A 22,003-nucleotide genomic window follows, 5' to 3' on the forward strand; every position below is an offset into this window, starting at 1 on the left:
AAAACCAGATTTTTGTGTGTGTGGTTAGCTCTATGTACAATTTTTTCTATCTATACAGTTGAAACGACTAGGAAGACAGAGTGTTTGCCTCGAAGCTCATTGCAGATTCCAGCAGTTTAATTTGGATGAACTGCTTGGCTTCAGAAAGAGACATGGATTGCAGCCAGGCACCCCATGTGCACAGTTAACAGAGCCCATTCAAATAGTGAAACATTAAAATCTAGTGCAAAGGTCCTCTGTGCTTCATCCAGAATTTTATAGGACTCTAAAGCCCAAACTGACCATAGGAATCACTTTTTGTGACCCAAATGTGATCCATCAAAAGGATGTGATGAAGAGAAAATTCAGTCTGTCCTGAACCAGAGCCAGAGAAGACTGTGTCGGAAGTTATGTCTCAACTTTGAAGATATATGTAGCCATAAAATGAACATAATATCCAGAAACATTCTTGCCAGAAGTTGGGAATTATTGGCAAAGGAAAATAACTGGGCATTGTTTGAACAAGCAAAGACATTTGAAATTTCCTGGTTCTCAAAATCACTGTGTCGCCCTAGGGCAGGTCCAAGGCTTCATCATGGCAGGAGCAGGGCAGGTGGAGACTGATGGTGGAGGGGAACTCTGTGTACTCTAGTGCCAACTTCAACCCAGAAGTGACTATCATTTGAAAGTTGAGGGAAAGCTGAGAATCTGCATGAGACATGTATAAGATAATCAGGAGGACCCAAGCTCTCCAAGGGCAATCAGAATCAAGCATCCACACAAGATGACACAGGCAACTTCTCACATAAAGCCATTTTCCTAGAGCCGTTATCTTTCTCTCAGCTCACAAAAACATGTGACTGCCCGCTCAAAGTGTCCTGTTATGTATTGAGCACAGTCTCCATTTGTAGTATGAAAGGGCAAAGATCCAGTGGAGTTAATTCTCATGATCTGAAAACCATTGAGGGCATCGCATTTAAAGCCACTGGGTTTGCTCCACTCTAAATCTTTTCAATAGATTTTAATTTGACGCTGTTAAATTATGCATTCATTCATCCATTCACTTCTTGACAAATATATATGGCCACTACATGCCTTCCATCTTGAAATGTCGTAACCCCAGCTCCCATCCCATATGGGACAGCTTCCTCTTCCATTCTTTGTAATTCCTTCTCCTTTCTGCCCAGAAAATTTTCTTACGGTAAGCATTGTGGTACAATTTTTACAATGTCCATGATCTGTGTGATGTGCTATGTATTTTCCTTCACATCTATATTTTCTTCTATGTGATGTATATATAATAAGTATTATATGGAGAAAAAGCTAGAGATTTAAATTTGAAGGTTTGGTGATGCTGCATGCAGAATATAATCAATAGCCTATTCCCAATAGCCCAGACAATGGATCCTCATTACAACCTTTAAACAGATATTGGAAACATGCTGCTGCTTTGACTACCTCCTCCACCTCAGCCCTCTACCCCATGTCTTAATGGGCATCACCTTCCTTGACTGTATATTATCTTCAAACCATTTTTCACCTGGAGTTCCTGGAGTAAGCCTAACTCTTAACATCTTTCTGGTGTCTTTCTGAGGGAAGAGGGGAGATGAATGCCTCCTGAATAATCTCTTAAATTTTAATTTAGGCCAAGCGACTCACTCTTTTAACATCATTCAGTAACTTCTTATTACTTTAGGGTAAATAAAGACTTTTTGCTTGACATTCCAGGAAAACTGGATTCTCCTTATCTCTCCAGCATCCTCTACTGCCCTGAACACACTGTTCATATTCTGTTTTTCTCATTCTGAAAATAGAAAATAGGAAATGCGAACAATCAAACCAGTGGTTCTCAAAGTGTAGTCTATGGAACAGTAGCCACAACATTCCCTGGGAGCTTGTGAGAAGTGCAAACCCTTGGTCTTTATCCCACATCTACTGAATTAGAAACTCTGGGGGTGAGGCCACTATCTTAACCAACTATTTTAATCATCCAGATGATCCTGAAGCTTGAGAACAATGAAGTTTTATGTGTGATGGGGGCAGGGGCAGGAGCTTGCTCTGTCTCCCAGGCTGGCATGCAATGGTCCGATCACAACTCACTGCAGCCTCAACTCCTGGGCTTAAGCAATCCTCCCACCTAAGCCTCCCAAGTAGCTGGGACTACAGACATGCACCACTATGTCTTGCTAACTTTTCTTGTGAAGGTAGAGTCTCACTATTTTGCCCAGGCTGGTCTCAAACTCCTGGGCTCAAGCAATCCTCCTGCCTTAGCTTCCCGAAGTGCTGGGATTATAGGCATGAGCCACCACACTGCGCTAAGAACAATGGATTTAAACCATTTCCCATGATGGAAGGCACCAATTAAACACATATGACATGTCTGTTTAGCCTAGTCTAAACTAACAAGGATTGGAAGACTCTAATTTCCTTGGGAGGTCTCCCAGCAGGTTACTGTGGCTTTTATCCTGCCTTCTCACTTTTTGGAAGCTCTCAGAAGAGTGAAGTCCTTCAGAGGAGAGAATATCGGTCTCCTTGTCCATGTTCTCATCCCTTCCATTTCCCCGTGCCTCTGATTGTGTGCCCTCTGTGCTACCTCCTCGTTGTTCCTACATCCGTGGGAAATAAAAAGTAGTTGCTTCCCATGAAAAGATGAGAATGTTCTTCAAAGTAAAAGTGAAGTCTTTTAAAAGGCTGATTTGAGGTATTGTGTGATCATCCCATGGTACGTTAACTGAGGGGAATGGAGAGGAAAGAGGCACCTTCGTTCACAGAGTAAATTAATTGAAAAGCTTAATATACACCCAACTGTGTCTTTACAGGGTTCACCACATCTTGGAAGGAAATTTCAAAGCTCATTTGAAGTCAGCTCCTCACATAGCCCTGCTTGTCTAACTTTCTTCTGAATGTGATTTCAGAAGTAAAACCAGGCCAGGGGCCAGGACCCTGAGGTGAGTCTCACTGACCGTGACCTCTGGAGAGTCAACTGAAATGGTAAGCCAGAAAGTCATGGAAATCTTACCTCCCCTGCAGTAACAAAGTCTACTCTCAAAGAAATGCCAATGGCACAGAAACCATAGGGGTTGTTTATCTCTTTCTTTTTTCTTTAAAAACATTATAAAAATAACCCAGCAATTTTTAAATGTCAAGAGAGAGAGAAATGAAGCTATCCATAATTTCAAAAGCCTATCCTAGTAACTACTGTAGATTTTTGCCTGAGCTTTTTAGGCTTGGGTCATTTGTGCTCTGTGCTGATGCATTTTTGTTTTGAAGTTTATTTTTTTTCTTAACCTTATCATTCATACATTTTCCCCAGATTGTTGTCAGGCAAACCATGCAGTCCAGAATTATGGACTATCAGAGCTTTAAAGGGTTTTGGAGATAATTTTCTGAAGCAATTCTTAATTGGCTCTTCAAAGACAAGCTTTTGACAGTTTGTGTCACCCTTGAAATTATTTGTGAAATTCTACACTGAGTATGTGAATCTTACTACAGATAGCATTACCCTTGTATTTCATTAGATCTTCAAAGTGGTTTACACACTCTAAAGGTTGTCTATCCTTCTTATGCAGTTATTCTATGTGCAGTCATTCAAGCTGTGTTTTACTCAACTTGTAGTTGGAGGGAAGGGGGAATAGCACATAGGCTATAACATCCTCTAGAGTTGTGCAGTACACAATTGCACAGCCATGGATGGTGGGTTGACATTCTAATCCATCCTTATTTTATGGTTGGCACCACAGAGCTGAGGAGTAATTTGCCCTGTTTCCATAGCTCTCTGCACACATTTCTTTGAACATACTTGCATTATATTGAAGTGATTTGAGAGGATCTATCTGTTTAATTCTAGTACTTAGTGTTAAGAAATCCACTGTTGCATACACTAATGCCATGTTTTCCAATAGCAGCTTTATTACTAACAAAATTTACATTTTATTTTCCCTCTGCTTGACTTCAATTTTTCAATTGATTCCAAACTTAGATAGAAAAGAGAGATGCAATTCTTTGTCCACGAAACCTTAAACATGTACAGGATGAGTCAATCAACAATTCATAAATAAAAGAACAAAAAATAGCTATATAAAACAGTGAGGACTAAGAACCAAATGAAAAATTAATCACTTCTCTAGTCCTAACCTATAGAAATGTTTCCCCTGAGGGTATTTTTGTACTTTGTCATTTCTCTATTTAGAAACCTCAGCTCCCTCTTCTATTAAATTTTGCAAGGGCCTCTGATAGTCTTAACAACTAATAGCTAGTGCTTACAGTTCTCAAAACACTTGCAATTACGTTAGCTCATTTGAATCTCAACAGGAACAGTTGTCATCTCCATTTTACACAAAGAGAAAAAATAACTCAGAGAGATTGAGTGATTTGTCCCTGCAAGTGGCAGACCTGGGACTTGAACAGGGTGTATCTGACTTAAATACATCACACCAAGGCCCAATGCCAATGTGGTAGACCCTGCCAGTGGGTACCAATATGTGGTTCTTCTCTATGTCCAGATAAACAAGACTGTGTTTCCTTGCCCCCTTAAAGTTGACTATGTTTGTGTTACCAGATATAGCCAATAAAATGAGAACAAAAGGGGTGTGTGTCGCTTTTGGACCAAGTGCTTAAGCCTTTGTGGTCAACTCACCAGTTTTCCCTCTTCCCTTGCTACGGCTTTTAACACATGGAAGCACTTTGTAAAAATCCAACTTCTATTTTAGATTTGGTGGTACCTGTGCAGGTTTGTGTTGTGTGATGCTGGGGTTTGGGGTACAATTAATCCCATCACTCAAGTACTGAGCATAGTACCCAATAGTTAGTCTTTCACTGCTTCCCTCCCCTTTCCCTTCCCCCTCTAGTTGTCCCCAGTGTCTGTTGTTTTCATCTTTATGTCTATAAGTACCTAATATTTAGCTCCCACTTATAAGTGAGAACATGTGGTATTTGGTTTTCTGTTCCTGCGTTAATTCACTAAGGATAATGGCCTCTAACTGCATCCATGTTGCAAAATGCATTATTTCATTCTCTTTTATGGCTGTGTAGTATTCCTTGGTGTATATGTAGCACATTTTCTTTATCCAATCCACCATTGGTGGGCACCAGGATTGATTCCATGTCTTTGCTATTGGGAATAGTGCTGCAATGAGTATACATGTGCATGTATATTTTTGGTAGAATGTTTTGTTTTCCTTTGAGTATATGCCCAGTATGGGATTGCAGGGTCAAATAGTAGTTCTGTTTTCAGTTCTTTGAGAAATCTCCAACCTGCTCTCCACAGTGGCTGAACTAATTTACATTCCCACCAACAATGTGTAGGCATTCCCTTTTCTCTGCAGCCTTGACAGCATCTGCTATTTTTATTTTAAAAATAATAATCATTCTGACTTGTGTGAGATGGTATCTCACTGTGGTCTTGATTTGCATTTCTCTGACGATTAGTGATGATGAACTTTTTTTCATAGGTTTGTTGGCCACTTGTATATCTTGTTTGAGAAGTGTCTGGTCATGTGTTTTGCCCATTTTTTAATGGGGTAATTTGTTTTTTGCTTGTTCAATTGTTTAAATTCCTTATACATTCTGGATATTAGACCTTTGTTGGATGCATAGTTTGCAAATACTTTCTCCCATTCCATAGGTCGCAGTTTACTCTGTTAATAGTTTCTTTTGCTGTGCAGAAGCACTTTTGTTTAATTGGGTCTCACCTGTCAATTTTTTGTTGTTGCAATTGCTTTTGAGTACTTAGTCATAAATTATTTCTCAAGGCTAAAGTCTAGATCTGTGTTTCCTGGGTTTTCTTTTAGGATTCTTACAGTTTGTAGTCTAACACTTAAATCTTTAATTCATCCTGAGTTAACTTTTGTACAAGTGAAAGGTAGGGATCCAACTTCACTCTTCTGCATATGGCTAGACAGCTATCACAGAACCATTTATTGAATAGGGAGTCATTTCCCCATTGCCTATTTTTGTCAACTTTGTCAAACATCAGATGGCTGTAAGTACACAGCTTTATTTCTGGGTTCTCTATTCTGTTCCAGTTGTCTATGTGTCTGTTTTTGTACCAGTAGCCTTATAGTTAGTTTGAAGTTGGATAATGTGATGCCTAGGACTTTGTTCTCTTGCTTAGGATTGCTTTGGTTATTTGGGCACTATTTTGGGTCCTTATGAATTTTAGAATAGTTTTTTTCTAGTTCTGTGAAAAATGACATTTGTAGTTTGATAGGAATAACATTAAATCTGTAGATTGCTTTGAGTGGTATGGCCACATTAATGATATTAATTCTTCCAATGCATGAGCATGGAATGTTTTTCCATTTGCTTGTGTCATCTATGATTTCTTTCAGCATTGTTTCATAGTTTTTTCTTGTAGAGATCTTTCACTTCCTTGGTTAGAGGTATTCCTGGGTATTTCATTTTTTTGTGTGGCTATTGTAAATGGGATTGTGTTCTTGATTTGGCTCTCAGCTTAAATGTTATTGGTGTACAGAAATGTTCCTGAGTTTTGAACATTGGCTTTGTATCCTGAAACTTTACTGAAGTCCTTTATCAGTTCCAAAGCCTTTTGGCAGAGTCTTTAGGATTTTCTAGGCATATAGTCATATCATCAGTGAAGAGAGATAGTTTCACTTATTGTTTTGCTATTTGAATGCCTTTTATTTCTTTCTCTTGCCAGATTGCTCTGGCTAGAACTTCCAGAAGCACTTTTTGATATGGAGGTGCTATAAGACAAAAATAGCCTAGAATGATGAGTCAACATACAGAGAAAATTTTCTCTGGGAAGCTATCTGGTCCTGCAGAAGACTTTGCTTAAGCAAGAACTTAACTTTCACTGTGGTCAGCCAAGAAGATTTTGGGATTGTTTGTTGCCACCGCATAATCTAGCCTACCCTAAATAATACTGGCAGACTCCATACATCACTGGGTCTCTCTCCCTTAGATCTCGGACTAGTGTTCAGAGAGGCATATTTTGCCATGCACAACTGATCTTCCCTCACACAATTCAGCAATCTCTTTGGCTGTTTTTCTCTTGAATCTTTAGTAAGCAAGTTTTAAACTATTGATCTGCAGGAGATACAGTCCAGAGGAGGAGAGCCGGGGAGGGGCAGATTCCTGAGTGGCTGAGGGTAGAGAGAACCTCAGATGTGATGAATGTTACTGGCACAGTAGATATTTGGGTTGGGTAACATATGAATTTGCCATGATTGCGTGTAGTGGCCTAATGAGATGAAGTCAACATCATTGTTCCAAGACTAGTGAAAATAGAAAAGATCAAAATAGCAGAAGTCAGGGCCAAGTAAGAAAGGAGATGGGCTCAACTTGCTGGGAGCTGATTCAGCACCACAGACAGATCCCATGGGCCCTCTCCTCTAATGTTTTTTTTTTTCTGAGCAGCTCAGTTTTCTCAGTTTAGCTTTGCTGTTGAAGAGTCCTTTTTGGCCTCCTAATACCTAGTTCCTCCTAAGTGAGGACTAGTAGTGCTATAGGCAAGACACCATATCTGTATTCATCCAGTACAGTGCTTCCCAACTTATTTTTCTCTATATTATGTTGTGCATAAGAATATTTACCTGGCCTCCTGGGATAAATACTTGATGCCACTTCTGGCTGGATGTGAAACCTGTGAGCTTCAGTTATCCTAGGCTCTGCCTGATGGGCTTAGGTAATCAATATACTGCACATTTATAATTTGCTCATGAGAAGCTCTGTTCCAGTCATCTCTTCCTTACCCTCTGCCCCAGTCAGACCATAAATGACCAGATCATATAGATGTCATTCTCCCAATAGGTGCACTACACACACCTATTACAGTACTGATAATACTCTACATCATATCTCTTGTGCCCCACTAGGTGCAGCATGAACACAGCAAATCCTTTTTGAGTGAGCTCATGCATTTGCTATTATGTAAAGACTCCAGACCACCCCTCCAGACCATAGGTCTTATTGGGTGACTTGGAGGCAAAACTGGGTCTGGGTCTTCCATAACTTGATTTTGGCTCCCTTGGATGCTCTTCCCAAATCTTATACTTGAAGCCAGGCCAAGGGTGCAGAAGACAAAGGCAAAGCACCTGGGGGTGCCCACTCCCTCCTACCATCTTTCCTTTGATAAATATTGAGCACTTACCACGGGCTAAACCTATCCTAGCCTCTGGGAATGCAGTAGAGAATAAGACAAATATGGACCCTGCTGTCATAGGACTGACAGTCCATCAAGGAAGCCCAACAATTAGCCAGCAAGTATTTAAAAGTCTGGTCAGTGTTATGTTGATGATGTACTGGGATGCTACAGGATTACCTAGCTGGAGAAACTAATTAATTTGGTATGGGAAATGAGGGGTGAGTTCAGGGAAGACTTTTGGTAGCTTTAATCCCCTTTTGAACATTCTGTTATTATATGTCTAACTATGTTTAACTGTGGGGAGTTAGGTATCGGGGGAACCAGCCCCCAATCAACATAGGTTCTTTTCTATTTTCCCTAAGTGTCAGCTGGTCTGAGAAATAAAGAGAAAGAGTACAAAAGAGAGAAATTTTACAGCTGGGTCTCTGGGGATGACATCACATGTCAGCAGGTTCTGTGATGCCCCCTCAACCGCAAAACCAGCAAGTTTTTATTAGAGATTTTTAAAGAGGAGGGGGTACAAATAGGGAGTGGGTCACAAAGATCATATGCTTCAGAGGGCAATAAAAGATCACAAGGGCAGAGAGGCAGAGCGAGATCACAAGGCCAGGGTGAAACTAGAATTACTGATGATGGTCCATGTCCTGCTGGGCACACATTTCATTGATAAACATCTTAACAGGAAACAGGGTTTGAGAGCAGACAACCGGTATGACTAGAATTCGCCAGGCTGGAATTTCCTAATCCTAGCAAGCCTGAGGGTGCTGCAGGAGACCAGGGCATATTTCATCCCTTATCTTCAACTGTGTAAGACAGACACTCCCAGAGTGGCCATTTTAAAGACCTCCCCCTGGGAATGCATTCTTTTCCCAGGACTATTCCTTGCTGAGAAATAGAATTCAGCCATATTTCTCCTATTTGCTTTCTGTAAGAAGAGAAATATGATTCTGTTCTGCCCAGCCCTTCAGGCAGTCAGACCTTATGGTTGTCTCCCTTGTTACCTGAAAATTGCTGTTATCCTGTTCTTTTCAAGGTGCCCAGATTTCATATTGTTCAAACACACATGCTTTACAAACAATTTGCGCAGATAATGCAATCATCACAGGGTCCTGAGGTGACATGCATCCTCAGTTTATGAAGATGATGGGATTAAGAGATTAAAGTAAAGACAGGCATAGGAAATTATAAGAGTATTGATTGGGGAAGTGATAAATGTCCATGAAATCTTCACAATTTATGTTCTTCTGCCGTGGCTTCAGCTGGTCTCTCTGTTCAAGGTCCCTGACTTCCCGCAACAGTTAGGGTTTGACGTGTAGTATAGATTTTCCATGATTTTGAAATTCCACAAACATTTTCCACATACCATTTGGACATTTGTCCTTGTGTTACCTCCCAATGCCCTTGCAGCAACCCTGTGAGTCAGGGTTTTGTAGTGTTTCATTTTCCTTGCAGGCTCAGAGAGGTCCCACTGCTAGTATATGATGAACTTAAATGTGGAGTTCTTTCCCATGCAGGAACCCCACACGCCCTTTGTCCTACTCCTGGGAGTACACCTCTCCAAACTCTCGAAGGTCCTGTTGCCCTCCAGTCTTCTATATAGAAGCAGTACTACAGCCAGCTTAAATTTATTCAAGATGTTTAGTTGCTTCAAAGAACTGTTCCCTACACATTTTGGCAGCAGCAGGACTGCCTTCACTGTCCTCCTTTGTCAGAGGGTGGTAAATGTCACTCCACCACATCACAGAGGACGTCTTATCCACCAGATAAAAGGATTCCATCGAACAGAACAGTGATCCTTCAATCCTTAGACCACTCCAGCCAGAGGCCCAGACAATGCCTGAGACAGAGAAAAATCCCCAGAGACACGGTGCTGATGCATCCTGTTATGGTGAAGGTTCAGCTCTTCCTAATCATGAACACTGGAGAATGGTGAGATTTTGCTTCAGAGCTGGGTGAGTCTAGCTGAGTTGCCAGAGTTCCCAGTCTTCCTCTGTATTTAACAACTGAGATACCTGTTTACCTCTTTTTTTTTATGTGTTAGTGCACAGCAGCGGTTCTCAAGATAAAGTCAGGGCCCAGCAGGGCCCAGAGGAGCATGCCTGGGTGAGCCTCAGCTGGTTCATTCCTTACACTGTAATGTGAAAATGTCTGTGCTTTCCTTGTGGCCAGACCTTTCTCTTCTTACCTCAAACAAATCTTTTTTAAGGTCTCTGCTCCCATTGTTTCCTCTTTCAGTGATGGCTTTCTGCTCGCTGACTGCTTGGCCAATATCAGCACATTTTCCAAATCTCAGCTTTTCTTCTATCCTGAGGCCCTTTCTGACCCTACTCCTCTGCAAGGTAGAATTGACCTGCTTTGTGCCTCTACTGTGCACTACACACATCTATTACAGCACTGATCATACTCTACATCATATCTCTTGTGCCCCACAAGGTGCAACATGGACACAGCAAATCCTTTTTGAGTAAGCTCATGCATTTGCTATTATGGAAAGAGCACTGTGCTGAGGGCCAGGAGGCCTGGGCATTGGTGCCAGCTCTCTCACTGATAAATGTGTGAGCTTGGCCAAGCCATTCCACTGCTCTGAGCCTCATTTCTCTCTCCTCTAAACTGTGGAAGTTAGAGTTGATAAGGCCTAAGGTAACTTCCTGCTCTAAATGTATATTTAGAAGGCAAAGTGGGAAGAACTTTGTGATGGTTTTCTGATATGTTAACTTGGCTAGTCTACAGTCCCAGTTATTCCATCAAACACTAATCTAGGTGTTGCTGTGAAGGTATTGTATAGATGTGATTAAGATCCATAACCAGTTGATTATCCTAGATAACCTGGGTGCACCTGATTCAGTTAAATATTCTTAAGAGCAGAGCTGAGGATTCCTTGAAGAAGAGGACATTCTGCCTGTGGATAGCAGCATCAGCCTGTGCCCAGGAGTTCATTCCTGACCTACAGATTTCCAGCTTGTCTGACCAGTCCCCATAATTGCATAACCCAATTGCTTTCATTAACATCTCTCTATCTATCTCCCTTTGGTTGAGCTCTGACCCACACAAGCTTTATACTTTGGTTCAAGTATATACTTTATGCTTGGTTCAAGCCCTGGCTCTACTACTTACTAGCTGTGTGATCTTAGGACAGCTAGTGAATGGCTCTGAGCTCCTGCTTTCGTATCTACAAATTTAGGGTAACAATAACTATTCCAGAGTTAATAATAAAAACTGTTCTTATTTTATTTGTTTTAGAGCGCTAATTTTTTGATATTTTCTGTGAACCAGCTTCTGTGCTTATTGCTTTACATCTCATTTACTCTTCTTTAAACCCTTGTAGTACTAAATGACATTATGCATATGAGTAATGATAAACACCATCATGCCTGGCACATTGAAAGTGCTTAGTAAGAGCTAATTCTGACTTTTCCTTTCCTCTGCCTCTATAATATTTCTGAATAAGCTATCTTAAGGCAAATTTATTGTAAATAATGGTTTAGACTCTGTATGTGACTTAAAGGAGCCAAGCTATGGGATTACAACACAATTAGTTCAGTTCCCTCACTCTTGTCTCCAGGTTTGCATTAAACCAACATTAAATTGCCTTGGAATTCCATAGTACCTTTTGTATGAGGATTTATGGAAATAGTCCATATGAAGCAGAGAACAAAAAGGGCTACTCCTTACTTGATGGAAAAAGTGAAGCAACCAGAAATGTTTTGCCGTCAAGTTGGAAAACATCAATTCTCTAAATGTACCAGAGATTTATTTCATACTATGAAAGTCAGATTTGAAAATATTATAGATGAAATAGTAACTGAATGTTTATAGCTGGGATAGGAATTGTGAGGGAATTTAGAAGTCTCTACTTGCCTGTAAGACATATACTGACTTCTAGAAACTCAACAGCATTTAAACACAACAAAGACCACTTGTTCATTCTTGAGCAGATATAGGCCTACCCACTGCCTCATGTCTTTGTACTCAAACATTGAGAAAGAGAAGGAAACAGAGTAGTGAATGGGGGATTGATGAGTGGCACTAGAAGGTTATTGGGTACATAGCTTGGGAAGATAAAGCTTGGGAGTAAGGGTGGTTTGGCAAGTGGATGTGCAGGAAAAAATGTGTGAGCATAGGAGGAAAAGATTAGGCAAGTGACCCTGGGATGCAAGTTCTATACTTGAGTCCCAGCTCCCATGTCAGTCTGGCTCTTTCTCCAGGCTCACGACTTCTCATAGTTGACCTCACCAATGCCTACCCTCCTGCAGCCTCTGTTGTACGCTGTTTTCCTAAGCCAATCCTGACTGCTGTAGGTATATAAGTTTTAAATGTTTATTACAAAAATTTAAAACATGTAGAGAAGCAGAGAGAATGGTATGATGAACCCCTATGTAACCACTCCTCAGATTCAACAATTCTCATCTCATGGCCAGTCTTGTTTCATTTATACTGCCTCCCACCCCATGGATTATTGTGAAGAAAATTTCAGACATAATTTCATCCATAGGTATTTCAGTATGTCTTTCTAAAAGAAATATAAAAATAGCTATAATGAATTTATTTTACCTAAATGTTAATCATAATTTTTAAATTTAAAATATTCTGTCCATGAATTTTCTCTTTAGATAGGTGATAGATAGATGATAGATAGATAGATAGATAGATATGATAGATAGATGATTGATAGATGATAGATAGATAGACAGATAGACAGATAGATATAGATAGATGGAGCTTGTTTGAATCAGGTTCAATTAAGAGCCATTCATTGTTTTTTATTTCTATGAATAATACGTCTTTTTGATCTAGTAATACACCCTTCATCTGTTTTCCTCTCTTTGCAATTATTTGTTGAAGAAAACAGGTTGTTATTCCCATAGGATTTCCCAGTCTTGATGTTGCTGACTCATCCTCATGATGCCATTTTTCATTTGTCATGATGAACATGTTTCACTGTTCCCTATGTTTTTAGCAAATAGGTAGGTAAATCTAGAGACTTAATCAGCACGTGTATATGTGTGTGTGTGTGTGTGTGTGTGTGTGTGTAGACTATTTCATAAGTGGTGGTGAGTATTTCCGTCAGGAAGCCTGTAAGTTCCGACCATCTCTCTGTGATGCCAGCAGCTGTTGCCAATCATGACTTCGATCTGTTAATTCCTTAGGGGTTACAAATGTTAATGCTATTCTATCCTTCCTTCTTTGTTTTTATATAGAGAAGCTTCATTTCATTGACTATTTGTTACCCAAAAGAAAAAAGGAAATAAGCTTATTTCCTTTTATTTGCCAGCTTTCAAATAATATGTAGGGTTTAGAGCACCCTCCAAAGATGATCAATGTCCAATTCTGTATTATTATAAATCATGGATTTAAAACATACTTAACATGTTTAAATTCATTTTAGTTTTTATCCTTATTATTGTTCAAGCTGTTTCGTTTTTGGCCAGTCGAGGCTCCTCAACGTAGTTCCTGAGTTTTTTTGAAAAGGTCCTACTGGTTTTTGATACATTTATTTCTTTCTGGCATAACAAGATGTTTCAGACTCCCTGTATTAATTTTATAGGACTGCCATATCAAAGTACTACAAATGGAGTGACTTAAATTCATTCTATCACAGTTCTGCAGGCTAGAAGTCCAAAATCAAGGTACCAGGCAGGCCATGTTTCCTCTGAGGGCTCTAGGGAAGAATCCTGCTATGCCTCTTCCTAACTTCTGGTGGTTACTGGCAATCCCAGGCATTCCTTGGCTTGCAGCTGCATCATCCCAGTCTCTGCCTCTATCATCATACAGCCTTCTTTCCTGTATTTCTGTCTGTTTCTGTTTTTCTTCTTATAAGGACCATTGAATTGAGCCCACTCTAATCATGTATGACCTCTTCTTAACTTAATTACATTTTGCAAAGACCCTATTTCTTAGTAAGGTCACATTCTGAGAATCCAAGTGGATGTGACTTTTGAAGGAAAGGCTACCAGTTTTGGTGAGGAGAAGCACACATTGTAAAGTTCCACCGTTGAGGTTTGTAGGGAGCAAATGATGACAGAAAAAGAATCGGCAAGAAGAATCAGACCATCTTCAAAAGGAAACAAAACCAGTAGTTCAAGAGGAGAAACCTTGGTCTGGCATTGAGGTCTAACAAGAGTTTCTCTCAATGGGTGACCACACAAACACACAAATCACACATTTAGGAGCAGTCCATGTTTTCAGCAGTAGGTACAGCACCTTTACGGCTCAGACCTCTCTCTTCCTTGTTATCATAAGGAGGTTTCTTTCTCCGTAAGAGTGGAGGTTATTCCCCTCTTTGTGCAGATGAAGAAGCACAGGGGAAAGAAATGAATAAACTGGCTATAAGTGTGGGGTAGCTTGTAGGAAGGAGGGGGAAAAGGAGGAGAAAGATAAGGAAGACAAACATTGAGAAAAGAGGCTTTCTTGGATCGGGAAATTGAAGAATGAGCCTTGAAAGGCAGAGTTGAAAGAACATAAAAGTTGGCATCAGAAAGGCCTCTGCTACTCACAAAACCTGTGACTTTGAATGTGTTTCATAATTTCTTTGAGATTCAGTTTTTTAACTGAAAATCAGGAATAATAGTATCCATAATAATATGCTTGCATTTATTCATGTTTCTATTGAGCATCTTCTACATGTCAGGTATTGTTGTAGGTGCCAGGGATATATATGGCAGTGGAAAAACTAGACAGAAATATGTGCCTCACGGCTTCCATTCTAATTCAGATAGTTGTGAGATACAAGTAAAACTGCAGATGTGAACACTGGACAGATAGCAAGTATTCTAAAAGTGTTAGATTCTCTTCACCTGTCCTAATACTAAGCCACAGATTCAGAGACTGGCAGAGCACTTAACAGCAATTTATGTGAGTGAGGACTCTCCTCAAAGAAAGAAATCACCACTCAAAGATCCCATCATGTTCTCAGAGAGTAGGGCAAAAAAAGGCCCACTTGGGATGAATGTCAGTGTTTGTTCTCTGGGAGTAGTTGGGGAGATTTGTTTTAATCTTAGGAATTTTTGTTTGTTTGTTTGTTTGTTCTTGTTTTACTGTTCTAGTATGATTGCTAAGAAGAAGGGACCAGGAGGTTCCCTAGTAAGATACTATTACATTTTTCTCTCTCAAAAATATATTGGCTCTCTATAAGGTGACTGGATATTGATTATTATCTGTCCTCAAGTTCCCCCCTACAAAAGCTGCTGAATCTCCCAGGCCCCTGCCTATGAAGCAGGCATTTGGAATTGGAGGACAGATTTTGTATTAAGCCCCCACCAGGCAGACAGTTGAGTGATCACTGGGGCTGAGGTGGGCCTCTTATCTGCACAGCCTTGATATCTGGAAGGGTCTTCCAAGAATCCTTTAGGGAAGCATTTATGCTCACTTGGATTGGTGGCGCCTTTGCACTGTTTTTGGTGTTGGTCTCCCAAATACTGAGCCCTTTGGAAGGACGCTGGGATAAAACTATAGATCTTAACTTTTTGCTTCTAGGTGGAAATTCACATTTTAGGTACTGCACAGGGCAAAGGAAGGTTCTAATGGAATTATTTATTTATTTATTTATTTTTATTTTTTGCTTCCCCGGAAGATTGGGTGATTACAGAAAGGTGTATTCACATGAGGAAAATGTGATGAACTTGTAGCATCAGTACCCTACAAACTTGAAACCCATCATAAAAAGCATTGATGATATGGCAGAAGGCAATTTGGTTGACACCAGGAATAGCCTTTGACTCTTAGATCAGATAAAATTCCTAACATGGCAGAGCTACAGTGGACAACTGCTTTTTTGTCTCTCTTTGAGAATGTTATTATATTCTGTTTAATTGCAGCAAAAAACCTTACATTTAAAATCAAGAAAGCAGAGTCAGAGACCTAGTTATAACCTCTGGAAACCCAAAAGTTTACTGAAGATACTATTTCTCTGGGAATTTTAAGCCATCTTGTGGGAGAAAAAGTTTCTAGAATGTTAGCCCAGTCTACTTTTGGGAAAACCAATAACTGGAAAAACACAATTATTGGGATGCACACTGCTGATATATAGGCATATGCTGTGCTTTCAATCTTTTTCCCCACAGTCTTATCACTCTGCTTCTGCCTTGAGGAAAGAGCAAAGGGATTGGCAGGACAACTAAGGCTTTTCCCTTGAGAACATTTAAGCAGGCAACTCAAAGACTCTCTTTCCTACTAGAGCAAGAAAGAAAACCACAGGAAAGTTGAAAACAGGCTGAAGACAGACCTCTGAATGTGTTTCTAAACATTTCTAAAAATTTATTTTTCTAATAAAAAGGCCCAGAGTAAGTTAGAAGAACATGTTCAGCTTGGCTTTGAAAAATAAACAGTGATTACACTTAATTAATGAAAATTGTACTAGATGATATCATGTCATTTCTATTTAATTCTTGCTCTAAATTTTGTATCACTTAAAAATATAGTAATTGGGCATGGTAGATACTTAACTCATTTACTCAGCACATATTTATTATGTATCTACTACGCTACCTACTGAGACAACAGTGGTAAACAGACATGGTTCCTGCCCTCATGAGGCTTATAATCTAGGAATAAAGAAAGTCTTAATAAAATCATCTCATCAAAAATATGTAAATTTTCAGCTGAGACAAATTCTGTGAAGGTAGGAAGTATATGGTGTTTGAGAATCTATAACAGTCAGATTGTACCTATCTGGAAGTTCCTGGGGAAGTGATGTTTTTGTAGAGAGCTAATAAATGAATGGGCGATAACAGGGCTTAGAGGAAGGAGAAGGAGAATGGTTCCAGCAGAGGAAACAGTGTCTGCAAAGTCCTGAGCAGGAGGTAGGGGACCAACTTAGAGAAACTGAGACTACTGCGATGAAAACAGAGCAGAGAGGAGCTTGAATATTAAAGGATAGTAAGATAGGGAGGAACAGAGAAGATGATGCAAAGCACTCAATCTCTCCATGCCCCAATATCTTCATATATATAATGGAAATAATAGTAGTATCTATATTTAGGTCCATTATGAAAATGAAATATTAATATGCATAAAGCACATAGTACGTGTGTACTTTGTGCTAGCTGTTATCACCCTTTCTTATATCCCACTGACAGTAGTGTAGCCATGTTATAATTAGAGATCTTGCTTTATTCCTAACAATATTATCAATTGCTTGAGGTCAGGGATTTTGTCCTATTCATCTTTGGATTGCTTGGGTCTTAAACATAATAATGGCTAAATAAAATATTTTCCAAATTATTTTTTCCTGGAACTTACCATATGCAAGGCCTATCTAGGCACAGTGAAGCTTCAAGGTCTTTGAGACTTTCGTGGTTTGAGGATACTAATATTAAAAACAATTTCTTATCAAAATGTAACATACACACAGCAAAAGAAACATAAGTGAAAATTTTGACTTACTATATTTTCACAAACAAATACATTCTTGTAACCAACTGTCAGATGAAGAAACATTATCTGCACTCAGGAAAGCTCTTTTATCCTATTTTGGTCATTATTCACCAAGGGGAGTCACTATTCTGACTTCAACTTGACTGTTTCGTAGTTTATATAAATAGGATAAAACAATATAGACACTATCCTGTCTAACTTGTTTCACTCAACATTATAGTTGTGAGGTCTATCCACATGGTTGTGTATAGTCATGGTTTGTTCATTTTTATTGCTGTAGATCATACTATAATTTATTTGTTCATTCTACTCTTGATGGGCTTTTGGGCAGTGCCCATCCCAGTCTGTGACTATTATAAATAGTATTGCTTTCAACATTCCAGAACATGTTATTTGGTGAGTAGATTTATACATTTTTATTGGCTACATGCCTAGGAGTAAAATGCTGGGTCATAGGGCATACATACATTCAGCTTTAGGAGATATGGCTGAGCTGTTTTCCAAAGAGGTTGTACCAATTTATATGGACACCAGCAGTCCATGAAAGTTGCAGTTCCTTCACATGTTCATCAACACTTGGCATTTTCTTTCTTTTTCTATATTAATTACACTCAAAATTCATATTTGATCAGCTTCTCACCAGGTTGGAATGTAGAGACTGTGGTACATCTCCATGGCAGGGAAGCCATGGCTGTGTCATTCATTCAGATGATTCCCTGCCAGAAATCTTTTATTCAATAATCAGTGATTAAGAGCCTACTCTGTTCTAGCTGCTGGAGATTTCAGGGGAAAATAATATGGTCCCAGGTCATGAGCCATCATGGCTCAAGTCAAGAGAAGAGCAATGAAGTTGGATTCTTATATATACAAACAAGGGACACAACAATACAGAGAATGGGATTTTCTGACTACTTGGGGGCCACAGAGAAGGCTTACAGAGGAGAGGACATTTGTGTTCTGAGGCAAGAGGTTACCACAGGCTTAGGTGGAGGAGAGTCCTGTACTCTCACATAGAGGAAATGTACCAAGTCTCAGAAGTATGAAAGGGCATGGCACATGGAACCTTGTGTTTGGATAACCAAGGGATCCTTCCTCCCACCTAAAGCAGAAATCCTTTGTACAGCACCTCGACTGCAGCTGCTCAGTCTCTTCTTGGAACCCTCCAAGACCATCTACTTGCTACCTCTGAGCAGATCCTCTTATTTTCATGGAGAATAATCAATAAAGTTAATAATAACAATCACTCCTCTCTGCTAACATTCATTATATGCTAGACATATCATGAACCGTTTTGTTTAGATTACTGTCTCTGCTCTTTCCAAGAGTCCTATGATGTAGGTACCATTGTTATTCCCATTCAATAGCTGAGGAAACTGAGATAAAGACATGTGCGCAAATCAGACTGTATAGATTTCTAGAGCCAGGAACTGAACCTAGATTTTTCCAACTTTTGAATTCATACCCTTTTCCTTATTTTGTGCCAAAACTACATTTTTTTCCTTTTGTTTCATCATCATAATCTATAACCATTTTTGCCACATACAATCACTATTAAAAAATAATTTTAAAAAAACCATGACTCTCATACAAATATAAAAATGAGAATATGTGTGAAATATTTTATTCTATTCATGTTATAACTGGTTCAAATAATAATGTGAAGAACAGATACACTTATAGATCAAAGTAGTTAAATTAATATACAAATGGAGGCAAACCTGGTTTTTCTACAGGGAAGTTAACTGAACCTCTTCAGTACAGGCTAGAATTCACATGTCCATAAGAATCATTTCACATCATTTTTAGTTGCCTACAACTCACAGAGTTGTAAAATAGCTCAAAGATGATGACAGACTAGAATCAGATAATTTGGAAGGGGTATCTTCTAGACAAAAAATAACTTCACCTGATGCACAGTTTTGTTCTACTCTACTCTTCACACTTCTGAAAATGGTTATGTTCCTTAGTGTCTTTTCTTTTTAGCATACACAGTCTCAGTTCTCTCTGATGATCCTCATATGCTATATTGTCAAGTCTTCTCTCCACCCTGGTTTCTCATTATCTTAGGCTGTGTGGGCTGCTGCAAAAATATCATAAACTGGGTAATAAGTTTGGCTGTGTCCCCACCCAAATCTCATCTTCATCTGTAGTTCCAATAATCCCCACATGTCATGGGAGGGACCCAGTGGGAGGTCATTGAATCATGGGAGTGGTTACCTCCATGCTGTTAGTGTGATAGTGAGTGAGTTATCAAGAGATCTGATGGTTTTATCAGGGACTTCCCCCCAATTCACTCTGCACTTCTTGCTGCCGCCATGTGAAGAAGGATGTGTTTGCTTCCCATTCCACCATGATTGTAAGTTTCCTGAGACCTCCCCAGCTATGCTGAACTGTGAGTCAAACCTCTTTCCTTTATAAATTGTCCAGTCTTGGGTATGTCTTTATTGGCAGTCTGAAAACAGACTAATGAGCTGGGTAATTTATAAACCACCAAAATTTATTTTTTACCATTCTGGATATTGGGAAGTCCAACATCAAGGCACTGGCAGATTTAGAGACTGGTGAGGAACTGTTATCTGATTCATAGATGGTGCCTTATTTCTGTGTCTTCACATGGTGGAAGGGACTAGCTAGCTTTCTGGGGTCTCTTTAATAAGGACACTAATCCCATTGATAAAAGCTCTACTCTCATGATCTAATTACCTCCTAAGGGCCTCACCTCCAATGTCACGCCATTGGGATTTAGATTTCAATATTTGAATTTTGGGGGGACACAAATATTCAGACCATGGCACTCATTTTTTGATGCACTCCAGTATTTCAATGTCTCTATTAAAGTGTAGCATCTTGAATGGAACAATATACTCAAGGATTGTCTTTACCAGCTTGAAATAAGTTGGGACATCATTAAAATTCTGAATACTTAATTTATATTAATGCATTTGTATTTCAGTTAGCTTTATGTTTTGGCTTGCTGCTTTGCCATATGCAGCCCATTTCTGTTTCCTCCTGGGCACACAACTAGACCACATTTTCCATGTCTCTTGCAATTAATTGTGGCCATATGACTGAGCTCTGGCCAATGAAACATGGCCAGAAGCTGTAGGTATCATTTCTGGGCAGAAGCAGGCGGGTGTACCTTTTTCTTTGTCTCTCTCTTCATTTACCAGTTGAATGGAAAGAACTCTGACCACCATAAGGAAGGCCAAGCCACAGTTGGAAAGAGACTGGGCCCCTGAATGTTGATGTTGAAGGCTGCTGGGCCATGCCACTACACCAGACTGTATCCTAGGGAGAGGTACCTGTATTGTGCTAATCACAGAGACTGTAAGGTTTAGCATACAGCAGCTAGAGCCATTTAACTAAAACAGGGTAACAGTGGTCTCCCTTGTCTTGACCTTCTCTTCCACTACTTCCCCGAAGTATTAACAAGAGATCTGCAATTTCATCTGCAACTTCTCCCAGCACAGTGAGAATTATTCGATCAGGGGAGCCTCAAGGTCACTTAGATAAATTCTGAACTCTCTTATGGTCTTTTTGCTCCTGGATCTCTATAGAGTCTGGCTAGTATGACCCTGCTTTTTCCAATCTGACAACTATTGATTCTTAAAAGAAGAGATAAACTGAGGCAGGATTTGGGCAGTTCTTCGTTCTCTCTGTATTGACAACACTGCAACATCTGAGAGTTGTTGTTTCCTTTGACAACAAAACAGAAAGCATATGTCTTTCCTCCTGCTGAGTGGCAAAACAAGCTGCCCATCCCACACACTGTCCAGAACAGCAGGTCCTCACAGTCTTCTCAGAAAATCCAGGCAGAATGAAGAGAAAAAGGAAGACCAATGCCAGCCAGTTGCATCTTTCATAGAGTAAGTTAAGTATTGGCCTGGCATAAGGTACGCAGGCATGCTGATATGGCTGATGGGCTCCTCATGCCACATCATTAGTACTCTGAATGACTCAGATACTGTTATTTCCTGGTAGGTGATGTTGACTTGAGATCTAGAAGAAACACTGGTCCAGAAATCACAATGCCTGGGTTTCAATGGATCCAACAATAGCTACCACTTATGGGGTCCTTGCTGTGTTTTAGATCTTCCTTTGTATGCATCACGTCAAGCATCTCTTTTGGAATCAGATATAAATTTCCATGCCTATACATTTTATAGATATTTCTATTTAACAGGCAATTTTACAGATATCTCCATTTTACAGATAAAGACATTGAGGCCCTGTCTGCTATATGCTCAATAGTATGCTAGTCCCTCCCGGAAATAGATTAGGACTCTGACTTGGATGAGTTTAAAATCTCCTTAAGGAAGTGAGACTGAGACTTTCCTGAAGTAATCTGGCAATTGCACCCAATAGCATACAAAGCTAGATGGAGATGGAGTGTCCCGGCTGGAGGGAGTGGGAATGAGAGTCACACCCAGCCTGAGAGGCCTGGATTGCCAGGTACCAGGCTTCAGGATGGACAGACACCAGGAGCTAAGTGGGAGTACAGCCAGCCTTGAGGTGTATACGGGAAGACATAGTTGAAACTAGTCTGGG

At 39.8% G+C, this 22,003-nt stretch overlaps 1 long non-coding RNA gene across 7 annotated transcripts in view; it reads left to right on the plus strand.

Annotated features, from left to right (window-relative positions):
- The window catches only part of LOC105484340 (uncharacterized), a 79,341-nt gene that overhangs the window by 19,486 nt on the left and 37,852 nt on the right, over window positions 1-22,003 (plus strand). For 4 of the 7 annotated variants that reach the window (XR_011610996.1, XR_011610999.1, XR_011610998.1 and 1 more), the window contains exon 4: window positions 2,799-2,970. This is a non-coding gene — a long non-coding RNA (uncharacterized lncRNA). The remainder of the gene's footprint in view (window positions 1-2,798; window positions 2,971-22,003) is intronic. The other 3 variants (XR_011610993.1, XR_011610997.1, XR_011610994.1) reach the window with 1 other exon arrangement.

The sequence above is a fragment of the Macaca nemestrina genome, chromosome 12 (assembly GCF_043159975.1).
Source record: "Macaca nemestrina isolate mMacNem1 chromosome 12, mMacNem.hap1, whole genome shotgun sequence".
In the NCBI taxonomy this organism is placed as follows: Eukaryota; Metazoa; Chordata; class Mammalia; order Primates; family Cercopithecidae; genus Macaca; species Macaca nemestrina.